We start from the raw sequence: 8,647 nt of genomic DNA on the forward strand, positions 1-8,647 counted from the left end.
GTTCAGTGAGCTAAGTAGGAAATGAATTTGAAAAGTTAGTCAGGGGCCATATTATATAGCCTAACCAAGTAGTTTATGTTTTATTCTAATTATATTGGGAAGCAAAGGTGTGACATGATCTAATTTAAGTCTATCATGATTTCTGTTTGCAGTGTAGAGGATGGATTTAATTTGGGACTAGCGTGAAAGAAGGGAGATTAGTTAAGAGCTTATTGCATTAATCCAGGCAGAAAAGAATGGCTGCTTAGAGGATGTGGTAACAGTCAAAATGGAGAGAGAGTGAAAGACTCAAGATATACTTTGACAATAGAATCAACAGGGCTTGCTGATGCATTGGATGTGGAGATGCAGAGAAAGAAGTAAGGATGACATTCTTGGGTTTATTTTCCTTCAGTAAGGAGTAGAGGACATGGCATTTACCAAATGTGGAAGAAAGAGGGATCAAGTCTGGGAATGACGAGTTAGCTGCAGACACTTTAACTTTGAGATGACTTTGAAATATCCAGAGCAGATGTCCACATTGACAGTGAGATTTGCAAGTCTGGCCCATAGCTCCTGCTCTCTTCAGGGCCCACCAAGCACCCCTGCCCCTTGCTCTTGGGCAAATCAGTCTCTGAGCTAAAACCTGAAAATCAGCCTCAACAATCCCTCCCATTTTCTCCTTTTTTATTTTCTCACTCTTTAGTGGAAATCTTCCTTCTGCTACTCCCAAAGAGTTCAACTGTTCAGCCCAGGATACTATAACATATTTCAGCATAGTTTTGGGACTTTAAGTGATTCTGCATTGGATCCTAAACATACACAGTCTACCAAAAAGAGTTCACGCCTACCTCTGTTATCTTAGGAATGACTGAGGAGTCCCATTCCATCAGACTCCCCTTAAGGTATCAACTTCTGACAGCCATTTCCAAATCAAACCCATACACACCGCATCTCTAGTTTAGTTGGCTGATTCTACGTAAGTCTTAGGTTCCTCTTTAAAGTCTTCACTACAAATTAAAACTGTAAACAATGTGCCCTTGATTTGTTTCACAAGTGTGGGGAATTTTATGAAATAATTTATTGACTACAATGATAAAGCGCAGTTTTTAAAGTTTTCCAGAACCTTCATAAAAGAATGCATTGAAGATGGCTAATAATCTGTACTAATACAAGAAAGTGATCTTTGAAATATATAAAAGCTATCATGTAAAACATTTTGACTATGTTCCCCTGATAAAGAAAAATATTCAGTAAAATAAGCTTCCATTAATTATATTTCTGATTTTTAAGAATAAAATATTTTTTCTATAAAAGGATATTCTTATTCTATGAATATTTTTAGCTAAAACAAAAAAAAAATTCCAGTTTCTGCCTTTTCTCAAGAAGTTATATATAAGAAGGCAATTCCTTTGCTGTACAGTCATGTATCACTTAACGACGGGGATACGTTTTGAGAAATGCATCCTCAGGCAATTTATCATTGTGTGAACATCATACAGTGTGCTTACACAGACCTAGATGCTATAGCCTTCTACACACCTAGGCTGTATGGGACCACCATCGTGGTATATGCAGTCCATCGTTGACTGAAATGTCGTTACATGGTGCATGATTGTACTTGTCTTTGTTATTGTCTCCTGCCTTCTATATTTAATAAGCAGATCCACAAAGGTTTTCCCTGAGTATTATTTGGAATGGTTATTATTATTATTCCTAAGAGCTCAGAATAGAATTCTCAATTGTTTAGACAGAGAAATTATGTATTCATTATTTTTCTTTCATCATGATTAAAAATTAGGCAGAAACATTAAGAAAAATATTGATTTCATATACTTTGAGGGAACTGCCTCAATCTAAGGAAAGCATAAGAAACCCATACTAATAAAATAATTTATTTGTTGTTAACCTAGCCACTAGGATCTAATATGAGAATTTAAGCTGTATCAACACTAAAATATTGAGATAAGATAAAGGATTGACATCATCATATAGATATTTCATCTCAGCACGGAATAAGAAACAGTAAGATAATAGTGTGGATGTTTTACTTTTTTACTTTTTTTGGTGAGGAAGATTGGCCCTGGGCTAACATCTGTGCCCATCTTCCTCTATTTTATATGTGGGATGCCTGCCACAGCATGGCTTGATAAGCGGTGAGTAGGTCCGCACCCAGGATCTGAACTGGCGAACCCTGGGCCACCAAAGCGAAACACTCTTAACCACTACACCACTGGATTGGCCCCTGAATGTTTCATTTTTCATCCAGATGCTTGGGACTCTGTCGAAATACTATTGGTTTGTAAGTTTCTAGTGGACACGAATGCTATCCAACCATAAAGTATGCATGCAAAAAGGAGTGATAAATATCCTTTAAAGATTAATCAAGTGCAGCAATTTTTACTTCAAGATTCCAGATCCATCTCTCACTTTGCAAAGCATTATCTTATTAAAATTTGAGTTAAGACACTCATTTATCACCAGTTTTTCAGTCTTTCTATTAGGAGAGATTGAGATGATAATAATATACATTAAATCCTATAAGACAGTTCTGAAGAGTATGTGCCAAGAAATACTTTCTCTCACAGTGATTTTAATCATTACAGAAGACAGTTACAGCAACAGAAAACCATCAAGTAATTCATATTATTTCCTAAACGACATGATGCATCAGCCAATTAAACTGTTACAGCAGAACAGACTCCTCACATACTGAGCTTTGAAATAAAAATCTCTCAACAAGTATACCGAGAGAGCAAGATTTTCTGTTGTCTTAGAACATGTAGTTGAAATCAAACCCAAGTTTTCTTCAGTCAAAATTTTTGTGTCTGAAAAGAACGACTTCAACTGTATTTCATTTTGCTGTAATCCTCATTGATTTCAAGTTTCTGACATATGACTTTCTCCTCTCTGTCAGCAGTTACGAAGCTTATACATTCTTTGTTGTGTGTTTTTTCTTAGATAATACCCCTCAAAATTGAGTTTTATGAACTAATGTTTTTACAAGAAAAAAGAAAAATTTATTCACTATACACTGACTTCTTTCATTTATTCAATCAAGGAATATATAAAGTAATCACCCATGCTTTAAAGAGATAGAATAATTGCAATCAATGACCCCTAACTAGTTTATCAGTCAACATTCACTGACAGGCACAACATTTAAAATAAATTCAAAAATATTTATGCAATAACAGATTATAGATTATAGATTCTGAGGTGGAAAGGAAAAAGAGAAACCTGTTGGAACTGATTCTAATTTAACTTGAGTTAAATTCATTATCCCTTTGAAATAAGAGGAAACAGACATACTAATATATTAATTGGAATTATTAATTTCCCAACTCTGTACATTCCCATAATCTGTATCTTTACCAAATCATAACTCAGGAGTTTAAAGAAAACTATCATCAAATCCCTTACTCGTGACATCTAAATCTTTAAGGTTTCAAAGATAGAATGAATATTAATTAATAGTAACAGAAACCATCTTTTGATCAGGTAAGTTTTTAAAATTCTAACAATCACAATATGATTTGATTATTGTAAATAGTATTATTTTTCCCGTTGAATGCTTCGAGTTGGTGTTCATTTACCACCATCAACACAAAAATCATAGAAGAAAAGAAGAGCTTCCTTCTTAGAACCAAAGGCTCAAAGTCGTAGGCAAGCTGTTCTAATTTGCACCTTGGAAATATAAACAGCAGAATCCGATTGAGACAATCCACTAATGCTCTAAATAATAATTCTGGGATAAGATGGACTATCACTAAATTGGAATATACACAATTTTGTAAATTTCAAAAAAAAAAATCATTATCCAATAAAAGAAAAATATTCTTTATATTTGAAGCTAAGAAAGAGAGAACTGGTTTTGAGGGTAGTGAAATTGGGTCATCAATGACTTTATTGCTAGTTTGATATTTTGAATTATTGCAGGGTGAAAAAATATTTCTCACAAGTATTTAGCAGGATTTTAGTTTTAACTAAAAAATTATATAATTACCTTAACAGAAAGTGACATTTAGAGTGATATTTACATTTTGAATTATTTCAGGAAATGTTAGTAAAGGAAAGGATATAATTATGAGATAATTTAAATAGACATTTCTCTGCTTGACACCAAAATAGTGTTCTAAGAAGATTTTAGAAATGGACTTTAGAACTTGGTGATTTTTGTCTTCAAACACGTAACTTTTCTACCCTGATTTTATTAAGTAATATTTTATTAATTAAAAAGAAGCCAGTATTGTATTCTAATTCTGGTCAATAAAAAATGAAGAACTAAAAAGAATTAAAAGTGTCCAAACACTTATCTTTATTTTCTATTTTTAAATTTCATTCACTAATAATAAATTATCCCAAAGAAAATGTATCCTCCTGTCCTGTGCAGTGAGATATGCCAGATCGTTTTATTCAAACAGTGATACATTTCATTAATATGCTTCTTGGCCAATTGCCTGGAGAAGAGAAACAAGTTCTAATTTTTAAATATTCTAGACAGCTGATTATAGCTCAGGCTGAAATACAAAACTAATAAAGGCAGATCAAGCACATCTGAAATCCAGCGTGCACTTTTCCATGGTCCTTATTGATTCCAAGAGATTTATTAGATTAAACGCATAAGCAGAAATAACACTGTTCTTGCTAATTCGCTATTTGGATAAATTTGTGGGGTTTTTTTTTTTTTTTTTGGTGAGGAAGATTGGCCCTGAGCTAACATCTGTGCCAATCTTCCTCTATTTTGTATGTGGGACACCGCCACAGCATGGCTTGATGAGTGGTGTGTATGTCCACACCCAGGATCTAAACCCACGAACCCCAGGCTGCTGAAGTGGTGCATGCGAACTTAACCACTATGCCACCAGGCCAGTCCCTAAATTTGTGTTTTTAAAATGAGTTAGAAGTGTACACTAAATTAAATCCCATTGAATTTTGTTAAGTATCTGCAAGATACTAGAGAGTTCTTTCACTAAACTCTACCCACTTTGCCGTGGAGAAGCTTTACCCATGGAAAACCATGAACTTAGGTGGGTGAGTAAGTCTAATGGAGACAACAGAGTCATATTAAAATGATTTGTGGGATTTTTTTCTTCTACCTCTGCGCTCTCACGTTTATATATGCCCCTCTTTTATACGTGCACGTGAATAAAGGTGTGCAAAATGTTAAAAGACAGATCATGCTGCTGAAGGCTTATACTTTTTGGCTTGAAGATTTAGGCAGAATACCACACACTCAAAATAAATAGATTTCTAACATTTAGCGGAAAATTAAAAGTTTTAAGCATAAACTCATGTTTCCCAACTAAATTTTTGCAGTATATGAAAACAATAATTTGAACATTCAAGTAGTTGATTTTCAGATTTGATTACCTACAATGCCAAAATATGTCAAGTGACTCCAGGTTTCCCATTTCAAATAGTTCCAAGTATCGTTAAATCGTTTGTAAAATACTTTTTAGATCCCCAAGTGGGTTAAGTTTATATTATTGTTCTACCATGAGGAATAATGGGTAATTATTATCTGTTTATTGCCCAAGAGGAGAAGTTAGTTCCCAGAAATAAAATCTTGGTTAAATTTTGCCCTAGACTACCTCAAACACAAATTACCCACCACAGGTTAAGACTTGGCTCTGTATATAAGAAAATTTCCTGTTTGAAATTTTAATACGATACAACATATGGGAAAAGTAGAGCTCTTGGAATAACTTGGTAAAATAGTTTAGAAAATGAAATGGTGTAAAATGTGTAACCACAGTATGCAAGTAATGTTTCCTCTAATAATCATTAAATCTGCAGTTATAACCAGACTTTGTGTAGCACTATTCTTGTTATTCTTGTATCGCTTTACACAAATGGCTTTCTGCACCAAAATGGACCAGATTTACTCACACCTTGCCCCTTGTTTTGAAAAAGTCTAAGGAAAATGTGCACAAATATTAATTTATTTGAAATTGAAATACACATGCTTATGCTATTTTAAGAGAAGCTTAATGGTTGCAACATTTCTTTTCTCAGAAACTTGGTGGAAATATTTCTTGTGCGTGCAACGAAGCCAGTAACAAAATATTAGTAAATGGAAAAATTATACTCATTCAAAATCCATTAACTATCTTACAGCTCTATAGAATTGTATAAATATTTAAGACATGTTCAACAAGGAAATAGTCGAATAAAACATGTTTTGATACCAAAAACATGTTCCATTAATTTTTATTGTTTCTCTTCCTCTTTTTTAATATAGCATGTGCAAAATGGAGAAGGAAATTGAAGGTGGAAATTATGGTCCCATATTTTTATATATGAAATTTATTTCTATAAAGGTGTTCACATGGGTGATCCAGAATTTAAGCAATTATTCTTACCCTAGAATGATAGTGGTAAACTCAGAGACCCATTCTTTTCCATCCTCCATCGTCAGGTAACATCTACATTCCAGGGAGGAAAATGTTGACATGCCTATTTCTATCTTCCAGTGAGTTATTTGAGCTCCAGATTCCTGGAGTATTGACTATAGATACAATATACGAATTTAAAGTCAGATAGAAAAGAGTTCAACCGCAAGATCTCCCATCCTCATCTCTGCTATTATGGATGAGTTTCCTCATCCATAGAACTGAGAATCAAAATAACACCTGCCTTAGAAGCTGATGTGAGACATTCCTGTACGGCAACGAATACAAGATCTGGCACATAGTAAATGCTGAATCAAGTTTATTACTATTTTACCACATGAGGAAAGACAACTTTAAAACATGATGATAGAAGCTACCTTTACTGAATACTTACTAGTATGCCAGGTACCGTGTGAGTACTTTACACATATTACCTAATTTAACCCTTATGATATTGTTAACCCATTTTACAGAGAAGACAATGAAAGGGGAGCATCCTCTGGTCCCAAGCATTCCAAGAATCTTGTCATTTTGTAGCTCATTTGAACTACTCCTGGTTTAAAGAGAAGATTAACATAAAAGAACATATCCTATATCTACATGAAAAATAATAATTTGGTGAAAATTCCCTAAGTTTGGCAGATATTACCACATTAGACACAGTTTTTTTTTAATATTTCCTTGAATTAAGATACTACTAGATGGAATTCTATAAATCAGGATACTGATTACCTTTTTAAAGGTCTATTTCACTCTGTTTATTTTAACAGATTTGGAGTCTGACATTTTGTTCTACTTCTGGCTGATATACATAATATCTTCTGTAGTTCGATTTCATAGATAAATTTGGGTTTTGTTTCTTTTAACTTCATTCTTTGATAATAAGAACAGTGAAATTTTCAAATGCCCAGAAACAAATCTAAATATTTCAAAAATAAATATGTAAAATATGTATACACAAAATAAACATTTAAAATCAAATCAATGCCAAAGTTTAAACTCTAATTTGAATATGAACCCAATCTCATTTGTGTGTAAGCGTACGTATGTGTGTATAAGGCATAAAGTATGTTTGACTCGAAAAGTGTATGGTACAAGCAAATATTAAATACTTGTCCTCATCATACTATATATAGAATATATACTAATATATTAACTCTCAGGTATTTATTCCAAAGAAAGGAAATATTTGAGGAAATGGTGCAATTCACAGGACTTTTTGAAAACGAGAAATCATTACAGTTAGTGAGTGAATTAGGATTATAACTCAGCAGTAGAATGCAATAGCTAAATTCAAAATGTTTGCGCGGATAATCCTCAACCTTCTTAATTTATGAGCAGAGCTATAAGCATTGGCCGAGTCTCTAAAAGGGAGGGCTCAACATTAAGAGAAAGAAAAAATCTGACTTTCAGGATTAATAGCAACCAGAAAGAAAATTTTAAAATGCAGACAAAAATATGATGATATTGATAATACTATATAAACAGATAAGTGGCTATTGTTAAAATTCTTTTCTTTAAAGGGGAAAACTGAAATTTGCGGTACTTTTATTACTCCATTAGTGTCATTACAAAAAGTCATTTTAACAAAATGTGTAAGTAAAAATCTTCTAAAATATTTCCTGATAAATGTTTTTCGTTCCTAAAAAACAAATCAGATAGATTATATAACAATATTATTCTCTTAAACTTTAAATTATCAGGACTTTATAGTTAAGACTTACATATGTCCCTTTAGTTTCATATACAAATATATGTATACAAAACAATATATATATGTTTATATGAAACTAAAAGGGTCTTGCAAGATATGTATGCATATATCTTGCAATATTTCACGTATATATACATACACACATACATATATACATATACTTATATTTCTACCGTTTTCTTAATGCCAGCAGGGATAAAGATTCTACATTAACCAAGGATTACCCTTGGTTCTTTCAATTTTAATGGATGAGTCTTAAAAGATTTATAAAATACCCAGACTTGTGTGTAATATTTTGCACCTTTCTGATGAGTGCATCTACAACTTTCCCAAAGGGTAAGAATAACTATTCGGGATAGAAGAAAGCCACAATTGAGTGGTGGTGGAACAGTGGGTGCACGCACCAGGGTATGGTATCTGGTTTTAAATCTCACTTTTCCCACATGGCTGTGTCGTAGTCTTTAAGTTTCTTAGTATCTCTGAGCCTCAATTTCCTAATCTATAACATAAAGATAATAGCAGGACCTATTTCAGCGGGGCCCTCACAACGTGTCCACAT

Source organism: Ceratotherium simum, chromosome 38 (genome assembly GCF_057802395.1).
Source record: "Ceratotherium simum simum isolate JZ-2026a chromosome 38, ASM5780239v1, whole genome shotgun sequence".
Lineage (NCBI taxonomy): Eukaryota > Metazoa > Chordata > Mammalia > Perissodactyla > Rhinocerotidae > Ceratotherium > Ceratotherium simum.